Raw genomic sequence first — 16,948 nt, 5'->3', positions numbered from 1 at the left:
CTGGGCTGTGTTTACCAGCCAGATGAACCTTCCGATAGAATGCGCAAAACTCCTTCGAGCTGTAATTGAACCAGTGACCTAAGGATTGCTAACTTTTTTCTACAGTCCTCCGCTCTACCAGCTGAGCTATGAAAGGCTTGTTTTGGCCTTGATCGAAAGCCTCCTACTTTTAGCTGTTGGAGTTCTGAGCATGAGGTAAAAAGACAATCACTGCTACCATGTGAAAAATAACTTTGGAGAATGCGGGCATCGATCCCACTGCCTCTCGCATGCAAAGCGAGCGCTCTACCACTTGAGCTAACCCCCCTGGCATGACAGGTCTGCCTTTAGTTTCTTGCCACACTTCACGGTGATTTTCTCATCATGTCAGGTATGAAGCTGCAAAGCTATATGGCAATTTTTATGTAAGAATAGCTTGCTTTTTTTTAAAGTGTGAGTTCCATTTTACCATAGTAGAAGATCATCGGAGGAGTTTAAAAGGTGAAGGGTGGCTTACAAATACATGCACACCTCTTCCAAGCAAACCCTTTACATATCTACGAAGAACCGAGGGGTAAGCAATAAAAAACCCCTTAAAAGTTTGGAGACGAAAGTTGCAATGTAGCACAATATCAGTCTAAAGCAGAGTCATTGACCTTTTCGGTTGTGGTGCTCAAAAACTCGGATTATAGCAAATGCTGGGACGTGGTGAATTCCTTCTGGTCCTTTAGCACGTTATGACCAGGGATTTGGGCCTATAGTTTTATTTGTGATCAGAAATGCGTTTGCCGTTGACAAAAGAGTTTTGGTGAAATATAATGATGACCTGTATAAAAAGAATCAATTAGCAGAGGATGGTTTCGATCCATCGACCTCTGGGTTATGGGCCCAGCACGCTTCTGCTGCGCCACTCTGCTGTCGGTGGTCTGTTAATTGAGAAGGTCTATTTATTGACTGACTTTTCAAAAGTGGCTAAAATGTATTTGGTCTTTGTGATGGAATCTATCAGCAGGAGCTTATTGTCGGTGCCTTGAGTCCTCCTGAGCATCAGCAATTTTCTCCTTGTTTTTGCTGATTTCTTTTTGTCATATTATGTTAAAAAGTTGATCTGAGAAACCTGTGCCTGGCCTGCCTGGCTGAGAGTTCCTGTAGAAAGATCTGTTTGCGTCTCTGTGGCGCAATTGGTTAGCGTGTTTGGCTGTTAACCGAAAGGTTGGTGGTTCAAGCCCACCCAGGGACGATGGTCTTTTTTGCTTAAGTAGCAGCCTATGTACGAGTGAAGAAGGTTTCACGTCGTCTTTCAATTGCTCTCCCGACAAATAACTCTGTTGCTCGCTGCCTACGTTTTGAACTCCCGAGTTAGAATGGAGGAGACCTTTGGAAAAGAGCTCTTTGTATGTGGACGGAAGCAGCTTAGCTGGGCTGTGTTTATCCAGGGGCGATGGTCTCTTTGGCTCGAGTAGCATACTACGGGTGTAAAAGGTTCCACGTTAGCTTTCGGCGGAGCTGCTCTCCCACCAAAAAACTCTCTGTTGCTTTGTGCTTATGTTTTGAACTGCTCAGGTACAATGGAGGAGACCCTTCTAGAAGAGCTGTTTGTAGGTGGACAGATGGAGCATAGCTGGGCTGTGATTACTAGCAGGATGAGCCCTCCGATAGAATTTGCAAACATCCTTCAAGCTGGAATTGAACCAGCAACCCAAGGATTTGCTAATTTACTTCTACAGTCTTCGGCTCTACCAGCTGAGCTATTGAAGGCTTGTCTTGTCCTTGGTTGAAAGCCTCCTAGTTTTAGCTGTTGGAGTTTTGAGCATGAGGTGAAAAGGCAATCACTGCTACCATGTGAAAAAAATCAGCTTTGGAGAATGCGGGAATCGATCCCGCTACCTCTCACATGCGAAGCGAGCGCTCTACCACTTGAGCTAATTCCCCTGGCATGACAGCTGTGCCTTTAGTTTCTTGCCACACTTCATAGGGATTTTCTTATCATGTCAGGTGAGAAGCTGTATTGTTATATGGTATTTTTCTCCTGTAAGAATAGCTTTTTTTTTTTTTTTTTTAAGTGTGAGTTCCATGTTGCCATAGTAGAAGATCATCGGAGGACTTTACAAGGTGAAGGGTGGCTTCCAAATACATGCACGCCTCTTCCAAGCAAAGCCTTTACATATCTACGGAGAAGACAAAAAAACTCTCTGTTGATTTGTGGTTACGTTTTGATCTCCTCAGGTACAACGGAGGAGACCTTTCTAGAAGAGCTGTTTGTAGGTGGACGGAACGAGCATAGCTGGACTGTGTTTACCAGGCAGATGACCCTTCCGATAGAATGGGCAAAACTCCTTCGAGCCGGAATTGAACCAGCGACCTAAGGATTGCTAACTTTCTTCTACAGTCCTCCGCTCTACCAGCTGAGCTATCGAAGGCTTGTTTTGGCCTTGATCGAAAGCCTCCTAGTTTTAGTTTTAGCTGTTGGAGTTTTGAGCATGAGGTAAAAAGACAATCACTGCTACCATGTGAAAAATAACTTTTGGAGAATGCGGGCATCGATCTCGCTGCCTCTCGCATGCAAAGCGAGCACTCTACCACATGAGCTAATCCCCCTGGCATGACAGGTCTGCCTTTAGTGTCTTGCCACACTTCACGGTGATTTTCTCATCATGTCAGGTATGAAGCTGCAATGCTCTATGGCAATTTTTATGTAAGAATAGCTTGCTTTTTTTTTTAAAGTGTGAGTTCCATTTTACCATAGTAGAAGATCATCGGAGGAGTTTAAAAGGTGAAGGGTGGCTTACAAATACATGCACACCTCTTCCAAGCAAACCCTTTACATATCTACGAAGAACCGAGGGGTAAGCAATAAAAAACCCCTTAAAAGTTTGGAGACGAAAGTTGCAATGTAGCACAATATCAGTCTAAAGCAGAGTCATTGACCTTTTCGGTTGTGGTGCTCAAAAACTCGGATTATAGCAAATGCTGGGACGTGGTGAATTCCTTCTGGTCCTTTAGCACGTTATGACCAGGAATTTGGGCCTATAGTTTTATTTGTGATCAGAAATGCGTTTGCCGTTGACAAAAGAGTTTTGGTGAAATATAATGATGACCTGTATAAAAAGAATCAATTAGCAGAGGATGGTTTCGATCCATCGACCTCTGGGTTATGGGCCCAGCACGCTTCTGCTGCGCCACTCTGCTGTCGGTGGTCTGTTCATTGAGAAGGTCTATTTATTGACTGACTTTTCAAAAGTGGCTAAAATGTATTTGGTCTTTGTGATGGAATCTATCAGCAGGAGCTTATTGTCGGTGCCTTGAGTCCTCCTGAGCATCAGCAATTGTCTCCTTGTTTTTGCTGATTTCTTTTTGTCATATTATGTTAAAAAGTTGATCTGAGAAACCTGTGCCTGGCCTGCCTGGCTGAGAGTTCCTGTAGAAAGATCTGTTTGCGTCTCTGTGGCGCAATTGGTTAGCGCGTTCGGCTGTTAACCGAAAGGTTGGTGGTTCAAGCCCACCCAGGGACGATGGTCTTTTTTGCTTAAGTAGCAGCCTATGTACGAGTGAAGAAGGTTTCACGTCGTCTTTCAATTGCTCTCCCGACAAATAACTCTGTTGCTCGCTGCCTACGTTTTGAACTCCCGAGTTAGAATGGAGGAGACCTTTGGAAAAGAGCTCTTTGTATGTGGACGGAAGCAGCTTAGCTGGGCTGTGTTTATCCAGGGGCGATGGTCTCTTTGGCTCGAGTAGCATACTACGGGTGTAAAAGGTTCCACGTTAGCTTTCGGCGGAGCTGCTCTCCCACCAAAAAACTCTCTGTTGCTTTGTGCTTATGTTTTGAACTGCTCAGGTACAATGGAGGAGACCCTTCTAGAAGAGCTGTTTGTAGGTGGACAGATGGAGCATAGCTGGGCTGTGATTACTAGCAGGATGAGCCCTCCGATAGAATTTGCAAACATCCTTCAAGCTGGAATTGAACCAGCAACCCAAGGATTTGCTAATTTACTTCTACAGTCTTCGGCTCTACCAGCTGAGCTATTGAAGGCTTGTCTTGTCCTTGGTTGAAAGCCTCCTAGTTTTAGCTGTTGGAGTTTTGAGCATGAGGTGAAAAGGCAATCACTGCTACCATGTGAAAAAAATCAGCTTTGGAGAATGCGGGAATCGATCCCGCTACCTCTCACATGCGAAGCGAGCGCTCTACCACTTGAGCTAATTCCCCTGGCATGACAGCTGTGCCTTTAGTTTCTTGCCACACTTCATAGGGATTTTCTTATCATGTCAGGTGAGAAGCTGTATTGTTATATGGTATTTTTCTCCTGTAAGAATAGCTTTTTTTTTTTTTTTTTTAAGTGTGAGTTCCATGTTGCCATAGTAGAAGATCATCGGAGGACTTTACAAGGTGAAGGGTGGCTTCCAAATACATGCACGCCTCTTCCAAGCAAAGCCTTTACATATCTACGGAGAAGACAAAAAAACTCTCTGTTGATTTGTGGTTACGTTTTGATCTCCTCAGGTACAACGGAGGAGACCTTTCTAGAAGAGCTGTTTGTAGGTGGACGGAACGAGCATAGCTGGACTGTGTTTACCAGGCAGATGACCCTTCCGATAGAATGGGCAAAACTCCTTCGAGCCGGAATTGAACCAGCGACCTAAGGATTGCTAACTTTCTTCTACAGTCCTCCGCTCTACCAGCTGAGCTATTGAAGGCTTGTTTTAGCCTTGATCGAAAGCCTCCTAGTTTTAGCTGTTGGAGTTTTGAGCATGAGGTAAAAAGACAATCACTGGTACCATGTGAAAAATAACTTTTGGAGAATGCGGGCATCGATCCCGCTGCCTCTCGCATGCAAAGCGAGCGCTCTACCACTTGAGCTAATCCCCCTGGCATGACAGGTCTGCCTTTAGTTTCTTGCCACAGTTCACGGTGATTTTCTCATCATGTCAGGTATGAAGCTGCAATGCTATATGGCAATTTTTATGTAAGAATAGCTTGCTTTTTTTTTTAAAGTGTGAGTTCCATTTTACCATAGTAGAAGATCATCGGAGGAGTTTAAAAGGTGAAGGGTGGCTTACAAACACATGCACACCTCTTCCAAGCAAACCCTTTACATATCTACGAAGAACCGAGGGGTAGTTGCAATGTAGCAAAATCCCATATTGCCTGTATTGGCCGGGAATCGAACCCGGGTCAATTGCTTGGGAAGCAACTATTCTCGCCACTATACCACCAATGCCTACCCCCACACTGTAAACGTGTGCTTTTGCTCATCAACTGTGCTAAGGTGTTACAAAAACAGCACCCTGGCATTTTTCTTATAATGCGCAGTAACCCTACTAAGCTTTTATCAACAACTGTAACGCGGCATATAGTTAAGGTTAGACAGTTGAAATGAAGCAGAGAAACTTTCTCTTCATTATTGTTATTTTAATTTTCAGTATTGCTAAATTGTGTGAAGAACAAACGAAAACCATGAGCCTTAAACAGAATAAAAGCATCGCCAAATGCGTTGGCCGGGAATCGAACCCGGGTCAACTGCTTGGAAGGCAGCTATGCTCACCACTATACCACCAACGCTTGAATACACACACACGTTTTTTTACGTTTTCTGCCTCAGCACCATATTTTTTCATTCTTTTTAGTAAAAAGTAACATGTTGCAAAAAAAGAAACCCATATCGCCTGCATTGGCCGGGAATCGAACCCGGGTCAATTGGGAACTATTCTTGCCACTATACCACCAATGCCTACCCCCACACTGAAAACGTGTGCTTTTGCTCATCAACTGTGCTAAGGTGTTACAAAAACAGCACCCTGGCATTTTTCTTATAATGCGCAGTAACCCTACTAAGCATTTATCAACAACTGTAACGCGGCATATAGTTAAGGTTAGACAGTTGAATAGAAGCAGAGAAACTTTCTCTTCATTATTGTTATTTTAATTTTCAGCATTGCTAAATTGTGTGAAGAACAAACGAAAACCATGAGCCTTAAACAGAATAAAAGCATCACCAAATGCATTGGCCAGGAATCGAACCCGGGTCAACTGCTTGGAAGGCAGCTATGCTCACCACTATACCACCAACGCTTGAACACGGTTATCTTTTTTTACGTTTTCTGCCTCAGCACCATATTTTTTTCATTCTTTTTAGAAAAAAGTAACATGTTGCAAAAAAAAACAACCCATATCGCCTGCATTGGCCGGGAATCGAACCCGGGTCAATTGGCAACTATTCTTGCCACTTTACCACCAATGCCTACCCCCACAGTGAAAACGTGTGCTTTTGCTCATCAACTGTGCTAAGGTGTTACAAAAACAGCACCCTGGCATTTTTCTTATAATGTGCAGTAACCCTACTAAGCTTTTATCAACAACTGTAACGCGGCATATAGTTAAGGTTAGACAGTTGAAATGAAGCAGAGAAACTTTCTCTTCATTATTGTTATTTTAATTTTCAGCATTGCTAAATTGTGTGAAGAACAAACGAAAACCATGAGCCTTAAACAGAATAAAAGCATCACCAAATGCGTTGGCCGGGAATCGAACCCGGGTCAACTGCTTGGAAGGCAGCTATGCTCACCACTATACCACCAACACTTGAACACGCACACATTTTTTTACGTTTTCTGCCTCAGCACCATATTTTTTCATTCTTTTTAGTAAAAAGTAACATGTTGCAAAAAAACCCACAACCCATATCGCCTGCATTGGCCGGGAATCGAACCCGGGTCAATTGGCAACTATTCTTGCCACTATACCACCAATGCCTACCCCCACACTGAAAACGTGTGCTTTTGCTCATCAACTGTGCTAAGGTGTTACAAAAACAGCACCCTGGCATTTTTCTTATAATGCGCAGTAACCCTACTAAGCTTTTATCAACAACTGTAACGCGGCATATAGTTAAGGTTAGACAGTTGAAATGAAGCAGAGAAACTTTCTCTTCATTATTGTTATTTTAATTTTCAGTATTGCTAAATTGTGTGAACAAACGAAAACCATGAGCCTTAAACAGAATAAAAGCATCACCAAATGCGTTGGCCGGGAATCAAACCCGGGTCAACTGCTTGGAAGGCAGCTATGCTCACCACTATACCACCAACGCTTGAACATGCACACGTTTTTTTACGTTTTCTGCCTCAGCACCATATTTTTTCATTCTTTTTAGTAAAAAGTAACATGTTGCAAATAAAAACAACCCATATCGCCTGCATTGGCCGGGAATCGAACCTGGGTCAATTGGCAACTATTCTTGCCACCATACCACCAATGCCTACCCCCACACTGAAAACGTGTGCTTTTGCTCATCAACTGTGCTAAGGTGTTACAAAAACAGCACCCTGGCATTTTTCTTATAATGCGCAGTAACCCCACTAAGCTTTTATCAACAACTGTAACGCGGCATATAGTTAAGGTTAGACAGTTGAAATGAAGCAGAGAAACTTTCTCTTCATTATTGTTATTTTAATTTTCAGTATTGCTAAATTGTGTGAACAAACGAAAACCATGAGCCTTAAACAGAATAAAAGCATCACCAAATGCGTTGGCCGGGAATCGAACCCGGGTCAACTGCTTGGAAGGCAGCTATGCTCACCACTATACCACCAACGCTTCAACATGCACACGTTTTTTTACGTTTTCTGCCTCAGCACCATATTTTTTCATTCTTTTTAGTAAAAAGTAAAATGTTGCAAAAAAAGAAACCTATATCGCCTGCATTGGCCGGGAATCGAACCAGGGTCAATTGCTTGGGAAGCAACTATTCTCGCCACTATACCACCAATGCCTACCCCCACACTGAAAATGTGTGCTTTTGCTCATCAACTGTGCTAAGGTGTTACAAAAACAGCACCCTGGCATTTTTCTTATCATGCGCAGTAACCCTACTAAGCTTTTATCAACAACTGTAACGCGGCATATAGTTAAGGTTAGACAGTTGAAATGAAGCAGAGAAACTTTCTCTTCATTATTGTTATTTTAATTTTCAGTATTGCTAAATTGTGTGAACAAACGAAAACCATGAGCCTTAAACAGAATAAAAGCATCACCAAATGCGTTGGCCGGGAATCAAACCCGGGTCAACTGCTTGGAAGGCAGCTATGCTCACCACTATACCACCAACGCTTGAACATGCACACGTTTTTTTACGTTTTCTGCCTCAGCACCATATTTTTTCATTCTTTTTAGTAAAAAGTAACATGTTGCAAATAAAAACAACCCATATCGCCTGCATTGGCCGGGAATCGAACCTGGGTCAATTGGCAACTATTCTTGCCACCATACCACCAATGCCTACCCCCACACTGAAAACGTGTGCTTTTGCTCATCAACTGTGCTAAGGTGTTACAAAAACAGCACCCTGGCATTTTTCTTATAATGCGCAGTAACCCCACTAAGCTTTTATCAACAACTGTAACGCGGCATATAGTTAAGGTTAGACAGTTGAAATGAAGCAGAGAAACTTTCTCTTCATTATTGTTATTTTAATTTTCAGTATTGCTAAATTGTGTGAACAAACGAAAACCATGAGCCTTAAACAGAATAAAAGCATCACCAAATGCGTTGGCCGGGAATCGAACCCGGGTCAACTGCTTGGAAGGCAGCTATGCTCACCACTATACCACCAACGCTTCAACATGCACACGTTTTTTTACGTTTTCTGCCTCAGCACCATATTTTTTCATTCTTTTTAGTAAAAAGTAAAATGTTGCAAAAAAAGAAACCTATATCGCCTGCATTGGCCGGGAATCGAACCAGGGTCAATTGCTTGGGAAGCAACTATTCTCGCCACTATACCACCAATGCCTACCCCCACACTGAAAATGTGTGCTTTTGCTCATCAACTGTGCTAAGGTGTTACAAAAACAGCACCCTGGCATTTTTCTTATCATGCGCAGTAACCCTACTAAGCTTTTATCAACAACTGTAACGCGGCATATAGTTAAGGTTAGACAGTTGAAATGAAGCAGAGAAACTTTCTCTTCATTATTGATATTTTAATTTTCAGTATTGCTAAATTGTGTGAAGAACAAACGAAAACCATGAGCCTTAAACAGAATAAAAGCATCACCAAATGCATTGGCCAGGAATCGAACCCGGGTCAACTGCTTGGAAGGCAGCTATGCTCACCACTATACCACCAACGCTTGAACATGCACAAGTTTTTTTACGTTTTCTGCCTCAGCACCATATTTTTTCATTCTTTTTAGTAAAAAGTAACATGTTGCAAAAAAAGAAACCTATAGCGCCTGCATTGGCCGGGAATCGAACCAGGGTCAACTGCTTGGGAAGCAACTATTCTCGCCACTATACCACCAATGCCTACCCCCACACTGAAAATGTGTGCTTTTGCTCATCAACTGTGCTAAGGTGTTACAAAAACAGCCATCTGGCATTTTTCTTATAATGCGCAGTAACCCTACTAAGCTTTTATCAACAACTGTAACGCGGCATATAGTTAAGGTTAGACAGTTGAAATGAAGCAGAGAAACTTTCTCTTCATTATTGATATTTTAATTTTCAGTATTGCTAAATTGTGTGAAGAACAAACGAAAACCATGAGCCTTAAACAGAATAAAAGCATCACCAAATGCATTGGCCAGGAATCGAACCCGAGTCAACTGCTTGGAAGGCAGCTATGCTCACCACTATACCACCAACGCTTGAACACGCACACGTTTTTTTACGTTTTCTGCCTTAGCACCATATTTTTTCATTCTTTTTAGTAAAAAGTAACATGTTGGAAAAAAAGAAACCCATATTGCTGGCATTGGCCGGGAATCGAACTCGGGTCAATTGCTTGGGAAGCAACTATTCTCGCCACTATACCACCAATGCCTACCCCCACACTGAAAATGTGTGCTTTTGCTCATCAACTGTGCTAAGGTGTTACAAAAACAGCACCCTGGCATTTTTCTTATAATGCGCAGTAACCCTACTAAGCTTTTATCAACAACTGTAACGCGGCATATAGTTAAGGTTAGACAGTTGAAAAGAAGCAGAGAAACTTTCTCTTCATTATTGTTATTTTAATTTTCAGTATTGCTAAATTGTGTGAAGAACAAACGAAAACCATGAGCCTTAAACAGAATAAAAGCATCACCAAATGCGTTGGCCGGGAATCGAACCCGGGTCAACTGCTTGGAAGGCAGCTATGCTCACCACTATACCACCAACGCTTGAACACGCACACGGTTTTTTACGTTTTCTGCCTCAGCACCATATTTTTTCATTCTTTTTAGGTAAAAGTAACATGTTGCAAAAAAAGAAACCCATATCGCCTGCATTGGCCGGGAATCTAACCCGGGTCAATTGCTTGGGAAGCAACTATTCTCGCCACTATACCACCAATGCCTACCCCCACACTGAAAATGTGTGCTTTTGCTCATCAACTGTGCTAAGGTGTTACAAAAACAGCACCCTGGCATTTTTCTTATAATGCGCAGTAACCCTACTAAGCTTTTATCAACAACTGTAACGCCGCATATAGTTAAGGTTAGACAGTTGAAATGAAGCAGAGAAACTTTCTCTTCATTATTGTTATTTTAATTTTCAGTATTGCTAAATTGTGTGAACAAACAAAAACCATGAGCCTTAAACAGAATAAAAGCATCACCAAATGCGTTGGCCGGGAATCGAACCCGGGTCAACTGCTTGGAAGGCATCTATGCTCACCACTATACCACCAACGCTTGAACACGCACATGTTTTTTTACGTTTTCTGCCTCAGCACCATATTTTTTCATTCTTTTTAGTAAAAAGTAACATGTTGCAAAAAAAGAAACCCATATTGCCGGCAATCGAACCCGGGTCAATTGCTTGGGAAGCAACTATTCTCGCCACTATACCACCAATGCCTACCCCCACACTGAAAATGTGTGCTTTTGCTCATCAACTGTGCTAAGGTGTTACAAAAACAGCACCCTGGCATTTTTCTTATAATGCGCAGTAACCCTACTAAGCTTTTATCAACAACTGTAACGCGGCATATAGTTAAGGTTAGACAGTTGAAATGAAGCAGAGAAACTTTCTCTTCATTATTGATATTTTAATTTTCAGTATTGCTAAATTGTGTGAAGAACAAACGAAAACCATGAGCCTTAAACAGAATAAAAGCATCACCAAATGCATTGGCCAGGAATCGAACCCGAGTCAACTGCTTGGAAGGCAGCTATGCTCACCACTATACCACCAACGCTTGAACACGCACATGTTTTTTTACATTTTCTGCCTTAGCACCATATTTTTTCATTCTTTTTAGTAAAAAGTAACATGTTGCAAAAAAAGAAACCCATATTGCTGGCATTGGCCGGGAATCGAACTCGGGTCAATTGCTTGGGAAGCAACTATTCTCGCCACTATACCACCAATGCCTACCCCACACTGAAAATGTGTGCTTTTGCTCATCAACTGTGCTAAGGTGTTACAAAAACAGCACCCTGGCATTTTTCTTATAATGCGCAGAACCTCAACTAAGCTTTTATCAACAACTGTAACGCGGCATATAGTTAAGGTTAGACAGTTGAAAAGAAGCAGAGAAACTTTCTCTTCATTATTGTTATTTTAATTTTCAGTATTGCTAAATTGTGTGAAGAACAAACGAAAACCATGAGCCTTAAACAGAATAAAAGCATCACCAAATGCGTTGGCCGGGAATCGAACCCAGGTCAACTGCTTGGAAGGCAGCTATGCTCTCCACTATACCACCAACGCTTGAACACACACACGTTTTTTTACGTTTTCTGCCTCAGCACCATATTTTTTCTATCTTTTTAGTAAAAAGTAACATGTTGCAAAAAAAGAAACCCATATTGCCGGCAATCGAACCCGGGTCAATTGCTTGGGAAGCAACTATTCTCGCCACTATACCACCAATGCCTACCCCCACACTGAAAATGTGTGCTTTTGCTCATCAACTGTGCTAAGGTGTTACAAAAACAGCACCCTGGCATTTTTCTTATAATGCGCAGTAACCCTACTAAGCTTTTATCAACAACTGTAATGCGGCATATAGTTAAGGTAAGACAGTTGAAATGAAGCAGAGAAACTTTCTCTTCATTATTGTTATTTTAATTTTCAGTATTGCTAAATTGTGTGAAGAACAAACGAAAACCATGAGCCTTAAACAGAATAAAAGCATCACCAAATGTGTTGGCCGGGAATCGAACCCGGGTCAACTGCTTGGAAGGCAGCTATGCTCACCACTATACCACCAACGCTTGAACACGCACATGGTTTTTTACGGTTTCTGCCTCAGCACCATATTTTTTCATTCTTTTTAGTAAAAAGTAACATGTTGCAAAAAAAGAAACCTATATCGCCTGCATTGGCCGGGAATCGAACCAGGGTCAATTGCTTGGGAAGCAACTATTCTCGCCACGATACCACCAATGCCTACCCCCACACTGAAAATGTGTGCTTTTGCTCATCAACTGTGCTAAGGTGTTACAAAAACAGCACCCTGGCATTTTTCTTATAATGCGCAGTAACCCTACTAAGCTTTTATCAACAACTGTAACGCGGCATATAGTTAAGTTTAGACAGTTGAAATGAAGCAGAGAAACTTTCTCTTCATTATTGTTATTTTAATTTTCAGTATTGCTAAATTGTGTGAAGAATAAACGAAAACCATGAGCCTTAAACAGAATAAAAGCATCACCAAATGCGTTGGCCGGGAATCGAACCCGGGTCAACTGCTTGGAAGGCAGCTATGCTCACCACTATACCACCAACGCTCGAACACGCACAAGTTTTTTTACGTTTTCTGCCTCAGCACCATATTTTTTCATTCTTTTTAGTAAAAAGTAACATGTTGCAAAAAAAGAAACCCATATCGCCTGCATTGGCCGGGAATCGAACCCGGGTCAATTGGGAACTATTCTTGCCACTATACCACCAATGCCTACCCCCACACTGAAAACGTGTGCTTTTGCTCATCAACTGTGCTAAGGTGTTACAAAAACAGCACCCTGGCATTTTTCTTATAATGCGCAGTAACCCTACTAAGCATTTATCAACAACTGTAACGCGGCATATAGTTAAGGTTAGACAGTTGAAATGAAGCAGAGAAACTTTCTCTTCATTATTGTTATTTTAATTTTCAGCATTGCTAAATTGTGTGAAGAATAAACGAAAACCATGAGCCTTAAACAGAATAAAAGCATCACCAAATGCATTGGCCAGGAATCGAACCCGGGTCAACTGCTTGGAAGGCAGCTATGCTCACCACTATACCACCAACGCTTGAACACGGACATCTTTTTTTACGTTTTCTGCCTCAGCACCATATTTTTTTCATTCTTTTTAGAAAAAAGTAACATGTTGCAAAAAAAGAAACCCATATTGCTGGCATTGGCCGGGAATCGATCTCGGGTCAATTGCTTGGGAAGCAACTATTCTCGCCACTATACCACCAATGCCTACCCCCACACTGAAAATGTGTGCTTTTGCTCATCAACTGTGCTAAGGTGTTACAAAAACAGCACCCTGGCATTTTTCTTATAATGCGCAGTAACCCTACTAAGCTTTTATCAACAACTGTAACGCGGCATATAGTTAAGGTTAGACAGTTGAAAAGAAGCAGAGAAACTTTCTCTTCATTATTGTTATTTTAATTTTCAGTATTGCTAAATTGTGTGAAGAACAAACGAAAACCATGAGCCTTAAACAGAATAAAAGCATCACCAAATGCGTTGGCCGGGAATCGAACCCGGGTCAACTGCTTGGAAGGCAGCTATGCTCTCCACTATACCACCAACGCTTGAACACGCACACGGTTTTTTACGTTTTCTGCCTCAGCACCATATTTTTTCATTCTTTTTAGTAAAAAGTAACATGTTGCAAAAAAAGAAACCCATATCGCCTGCATTGGCCGGGAATCTAACCCGGGTCAATTGCTTGGGAAGCAACTATTCTCGCCACTATACCACCAATGCCTACCCCCACACTGAAAATGTGTGCTTTTGCTCATCAACTGTGCTAAGGTGTTACAAAAACAGCACCCTGGCATTTTTCTTATAATGCGCAGTAACCCTACTAAGCTTTTATCAACAACTGTAACGCGGCATATAGTTAAGGTTAGACAGTTGAAATGAAGCAGAGAAACTTTCTCTTCATTATTGTTATTTTAATTTTCAGTATTGCTAAATTGTGTGAACAAACAAAAACCATGAGCCTTAAACAGAATAAAAGCATCACCAAATGCGTTGGCCGGGAATCGAACCCGGGTCAACTGCTTGGAAGGCAGCTATGCTCACCACTATACCACCAACGCTTGAACACGCACACGTTTTTTTACGTTTTCTGCCTCAGCACCATATTTTTTCTATCTTTTTAGTAAAAAGTAACATGTTGCAAAAAAAGAAACCCATATTGCCGGCAATCGAACCCGGGTCAATTGCTTGGGAAGCAACTATTCTCGCCACTACACCACCAAAGCCTACCCCCACACTGAAAATGTGTGCTTTTGCTCATCAACTGTGCTAAGGTGTTACAAAAACAGCACCCTGGCATTTTTCTTATAATGCGCAGTAACCCTACTAAGCTTTTATCAACAACTGTAATGCGGCATATAGTTAAGGTTAGACAGTTGAAATGAAGCAGAGAAACTTTCTCTTCATTATTGTTATTTTAATTTTCAGTATTGCTAAATTGTGTGAAGAACAAACGAAAACCATGAGCCTTAAACAGAATAAAAGCATCACCAAATGTGTTGGCCGGGAATCGAACCCGGGTCAACTGCTTGGAAGGCAGCTATGCTCACCACTATACCACCAACGCTTGAACACGCACATGGTTTTTTACGGTTTCTGCCTCAGCACCATATTTTTTCATTCTTTTTAGTAAAAAGTAACATGTTGCAAAAAAAGAAACCTATATCGCCTGCATTGGCCGGGAATCGAACCAGGGTCAATTGCTTGGGAAGCAACTATTCTCGCCACTATACCACCAATGCCTACCCCCACACTGAAAATGTGTGCTTTTGCTCATCAACTGTGCTAAGGTGTTACAAAAACAGCACCCTGGCATTTTTCTTATAATGCGCAGTAACCCTACTAAGCTTTTATCAACAACTGTAACGCGGCATATAGTTAAGTTTAGACAGTTGAAATGAAGCAGAGAAACTTTCTCTTCATTATTGTTATTTTAATTTTCAGTATTGCTAAATTGTGTGAAGAATAAACGAAAACCATGAGCCTTAAACAGAATAAAAGCATCACCAAATGCGTTGGCCGGGAATCGAACCCGGGTCAACTGCTTGGAAGGCAGCTATGCTCACCACTATACCACCAACGCTCGAACACGCACAAGTTTTTTTACGTTTTCTGCCTCAGCACCATATTTTTTCATTCTTTTTAGTAAAAAGTAACATGTTGCAAAAAAAGAAACCCATATCGCCTGCATTGGCCGGGAATCGAACCCGGGTCAATTGGGAACTATTCTTGCCACCATACCACCAATGCCTACCCCCACACTGAAAACGTGTGCTTTTGCTCATCAACTGTGCTAAGGTGTTACAAAAACAGCACCCTGGCATTTTTCTTATAATGCGCAGTAACCCTACTAAGCATTTATCAACAACTGTAACGCGGCATATAGTTAAGGTTAGACAGTTGAAATGAAGCAGAGAAACTTTCTCTTCATTATTGTTATTTTAATTTTCAGCATTGCTAAATTGTGTGAAGAATAAACGAAAACCATGAGCCTTAAACAGAATAAAAGCATCACCAAATGCATTGGCCAGGAATCGAACCCTGGTCAACTGCTTGGAAGGCAGCTATGCTCACCACTATACCACCAACGCTTGAACACGGACATCTTTTTTTACGTTTTCTGCCTCAGCACCATATTTTTTTCATTCTTTTTAGAAAAAAGTAACATGTTGCAAAAAAAAACAACCCATATCGCCTGCATTGGCCGGGAATCGAACCCAGGTCAATTGCTTGGGAAGCAACTATTCTCGCCACTATACCACCAATGCCTACCCCCACACTGAAAATGTGTGCTTTTGCTCATCAACTGTGCTAAGGTGTTACAAAAACAGCACCCTGGCATTTTTCTTATAATGCGCAGTAACCCTACTAAGCTTTTATCAACAACTGTAACGCGGCATATAGTTAAGTTTAGACAGTTGAAATGAAGCAGAGAAACTTTCTCTTCATTATTGTTATTTTAATTTTCAGTATTGCTAAATTGTGTGAACAAACGAAAACCATGAGCCTTAAACAGAATAAAAGCATCACCAAATGCGTTGGCCGGGAATCGAACCCGGGTCAACTGCTTGGAAGGCAGCTATGCTCACCACTATACCACCAACGCTCGAACACGAACACGTTTTTTTACGTTTTCTGCCTCAGCACCATATTTTTTCATTCTTTTTAGTAAAAAGTAACATGTTGCAAAAAAAGAAACCCATATTGCTGGCACTGGCCGGGAATCGAAACCGGGTCAATTGCTTGGGAAGCAACAATTCTCGCCACTATACCACCAATGCCTACCCCCACACTGAAAATGTGTGCTTTTGCTCATCAACTGTGCTAAGGTGTTACAAAAACAGCACCCTGGCATTTTTCTTATAATGCGCAGTAACCCTACTAAGCTTTTATCAACAACTGTAACGCGGCATATAGTTAAGTTTAGACAGTTGAAATGAAGCAGAGAAACTTTCTCTTCATTATTGTTATTTTAATTTTCAGTATTGCTAAATTGTGTGAAGAATAAACGAAAACCATGAGCCTTAAACAGAATAAAAGCATCACCAAATGCGTTGGCCGGGAATCGAACCCGGGTCAACTGCTTGGAAGGCAGCTATGCTCACCACTATACCACCAACCCTCGAACACGCACAAGTTTTTTTACGTTTTCTGCCTCAGCACCATATTTTTTCATTCTTTTTAGTAAAAAGTAACATGTTGCAAAAAAAGAAACCCATATCGCCTGCATTGGCCGGGAATCGAACCCGGGTCAATTGGGAACTATTCTTGCCACTAT

The 16,948-nt window shown here is 41.7% G+C and overlaps 18 non-coding genes across 18 annotated transcripts; 1 reads left to right on the top strand and 17 right to left on the bottom strand.

The window, feature by feature from the left end:
* Nucleotides 1-234: 234 nt before the first annotated feature.
* TRNAA-UGC (transfer RNA alanine (anticodon UGC)) lies at nucleotides 235-307 on the bottom strand. Its single transcript has one exon. It is a non-coding gene; the product is annotated as a tRNA-Ala (tRNA).
* Nucleotides 308-1,838: 1,531 nt separating this feature from the next.
* Nucleotides 1,839-1,911, bottom strand: TRNAA-CGC (transfer RNA alanine (anticodon CGC)). The gene has a single exon. It is a non-coding gene; the product is annotated as a tRNA-Ala (tRNA).
* Nucleotides 1,912-2,313: 402 nt separating this feature from the next.
* TRNAY-GUA (transfer RNA tyrosine (anticodon GUA)) lies at nucleotides 2,314-2,399 on the bottom strand. The gene is given in 2 exon segments: nucleotides 2,314-2,349; nucleotides 2,363-2,399. It is a non-coding gene; the product is annotated as a tRNA-Tyr (tRNA).
* Nucleotides 2,400-3,417: 1,018 nt separating this feature from the next.
* Nucleotides 3,418-3,491, top strand: TRNAN-GUU (transfer RNA asparagine (anticodon GUU)). Its single transcript has one exon. It is a non-coding gene; the product is annotated as a tRNA-Asn (tRNA).
* Nucleotides 3,492-4,110: 619 nt separating this feature from the next.
* Nucleotides 4,111-4,183, bottom strand: TRNAA-CGC (transfer RNA alanine (anticodon CGC)). Its single transcript has one exon. It is a non-coding gene; the product is annotated as a tRNA-Ala (tRNA).
* A 587-nt stretch (nucleotides 4,184-4,770) lies between these two features.
* TRNAA-UGC (transfer RNA alanine (anticodon UGC)) lies at nucleotides 4,771-4,843 on the bottom strand. Its single transcript has one exon. It is a non-coding gene; the product is annotated as a tRNA-Ala (tRNA).
* Nucleotides 4,844-5,123: 280 nt separating this feature from the next.
* On the bottom strand, nucleotides 5,124-5,195 carry TRNAG-CCC (transfer RNA glycine (anticodon CCC)). Its single transcript has one exon. It is a non-coding gene; the product is annotated as a tRNA-Gly (tRNA).
* A 269-nt stretch (nucleotides 5,196-5,464) lies between these two features.
* TRNAG-UCC (transfer RNA glycine (anticodon UCC)) lies at nucleotides 5,465-5,536 on the bottom strand. The gene has a single exon. It is a non-coding gene; the product is annotated as a tRNA-Gly (tRNA).
* A 1,962-nt stretch (nucleotides 5,537-7,498) lies between these two features.
* Nucleotides 7,499-7,570, bottom strand: TRNAG-UCC (transfer RNA glycine (anticodon UCC)). The gene has a single exon. It is a non-coding gene; the product is annotated as a tRNA-Gly (tRNA).
* A 947-nt stretch (nucleotides 7,571-8,517) lies between these two features.
* Nucleotides 8,518-8,589, bottom strand: TRNAG-UCC (transfer RNA glycine (anticodon UCC)). The gene has a single exon. It is a non-coding gene; the product is annotated as a tRNA-Gly (tRNA).
* Nucleotides 8,590-10,065: 1,476 nt separating this feature from the next.
* On the bottom strand, nucleotides 10,066-10,137 carry TRNAG-UCC (transfer RNA glycine (anticodon UCC)). The gene has a single exon. It is a non-coding gene; the product is annotated as a tRNA-Gly (tRNA).
* A 103-nt stretch (nucleotides 10,138-10,240) lies between these two features.
* On the bottom strand, nucleotides 10,241-10,312 carry TRNAG-CCC (transfer RNA glycine (anticodon CCC)). The gene has a single exon. It is a non-coding gene; the product is annotated as a tRNA-Gly (tRNA).
* A 2,309-nt stretch (nucleotides 10,313-12,621) lies between these two features.
* On the bottom strand, nucleotides 12,622-12,693 carry TRNAG-UCC (transfer RNA glycine (anticodon UCC)). The gene has a single exon. It is a non-coding gene; the product is annotated as a tRNA-Gly (tRNA).
* A 1,128-nt stretch (nucleotides 12,694-13,821) lies between these two features.
* Nucleotides 13,822-13,893, bottom strand: TRNAG-CCC (transfer RNA glycine (anticodon CCC)). Its single transcript has one exon. It is a non-coding gene; the product is annotated as a tRNA-Gly (tRNA).
* Nucleotides 13,894-14,159: 266 nt separating this feature from the next.
* TRNAG-UCC (transfer RNA glycine (anticodon UCC)) lies at nucleotides 14,160-14,231 on the bottom strand. The gene has a single exon. It is a non-coding gene; the product is annotated as a tRNA-Gly (tRNA).
* Nucleotides 14,232-15,181: 950 nt separating this feature from the next.
* TRNAG-UCC (transfer RNA glycine (anticodon UCC)) lies at nucleotides 15,182-15,253 on the bottom strand. Its single transcript has one exon. It is a non-coding gene; the product is annotated as a tRNA-Gly (tRNA).
* A 613-nt stretch (nucleotides 15,254-15,866) lies between these two features.
* On the bottom strand, nucleotides 15,867-15,938 carry TRNAG-CCC (transfer RNA glycine (anticodon CCC)). Its single transcript has one exon. It is a non-coding gene; the product is annotated as a tRNA-Gly (tRNA).
* A 266-nt stretch (nucleotides 15,939-16,204) lies between these two features.
* Nucleotides 16,205-16,276, bottom strand: TRNAG-UCC (transfer RNA glycine (anticodon UCC)). Its single transcript has one exon. It is a non-coding gene; the product is annotated as a tRNA-Gly (tRNA).
* Nucleotides 16,277-16,948: the final 672 nt, after the last annotated feature.

Source organism: Anomaloglossus baeobatrachus, chromosome 3, assembly GCF_048569485.1.
Source record: "Anomaloglossus baeobatrachus isolate aAnoBae1 chromosome 3, aAnoBae1.hap1, whole genome shotgun sequence".
Taxonomy (NCBI): Eukaryota; Metazoa; Chordata; class Amphibia; order Anura; family Aromobatidae; genus Anomaloglossus; species Anomaloglossus baeobatrachus.
The sequence above is the reverse complement of the archived record's forward strand: the minus strand, read 5'-3'. Positions and strand labels throughout refer to the sequence as shown.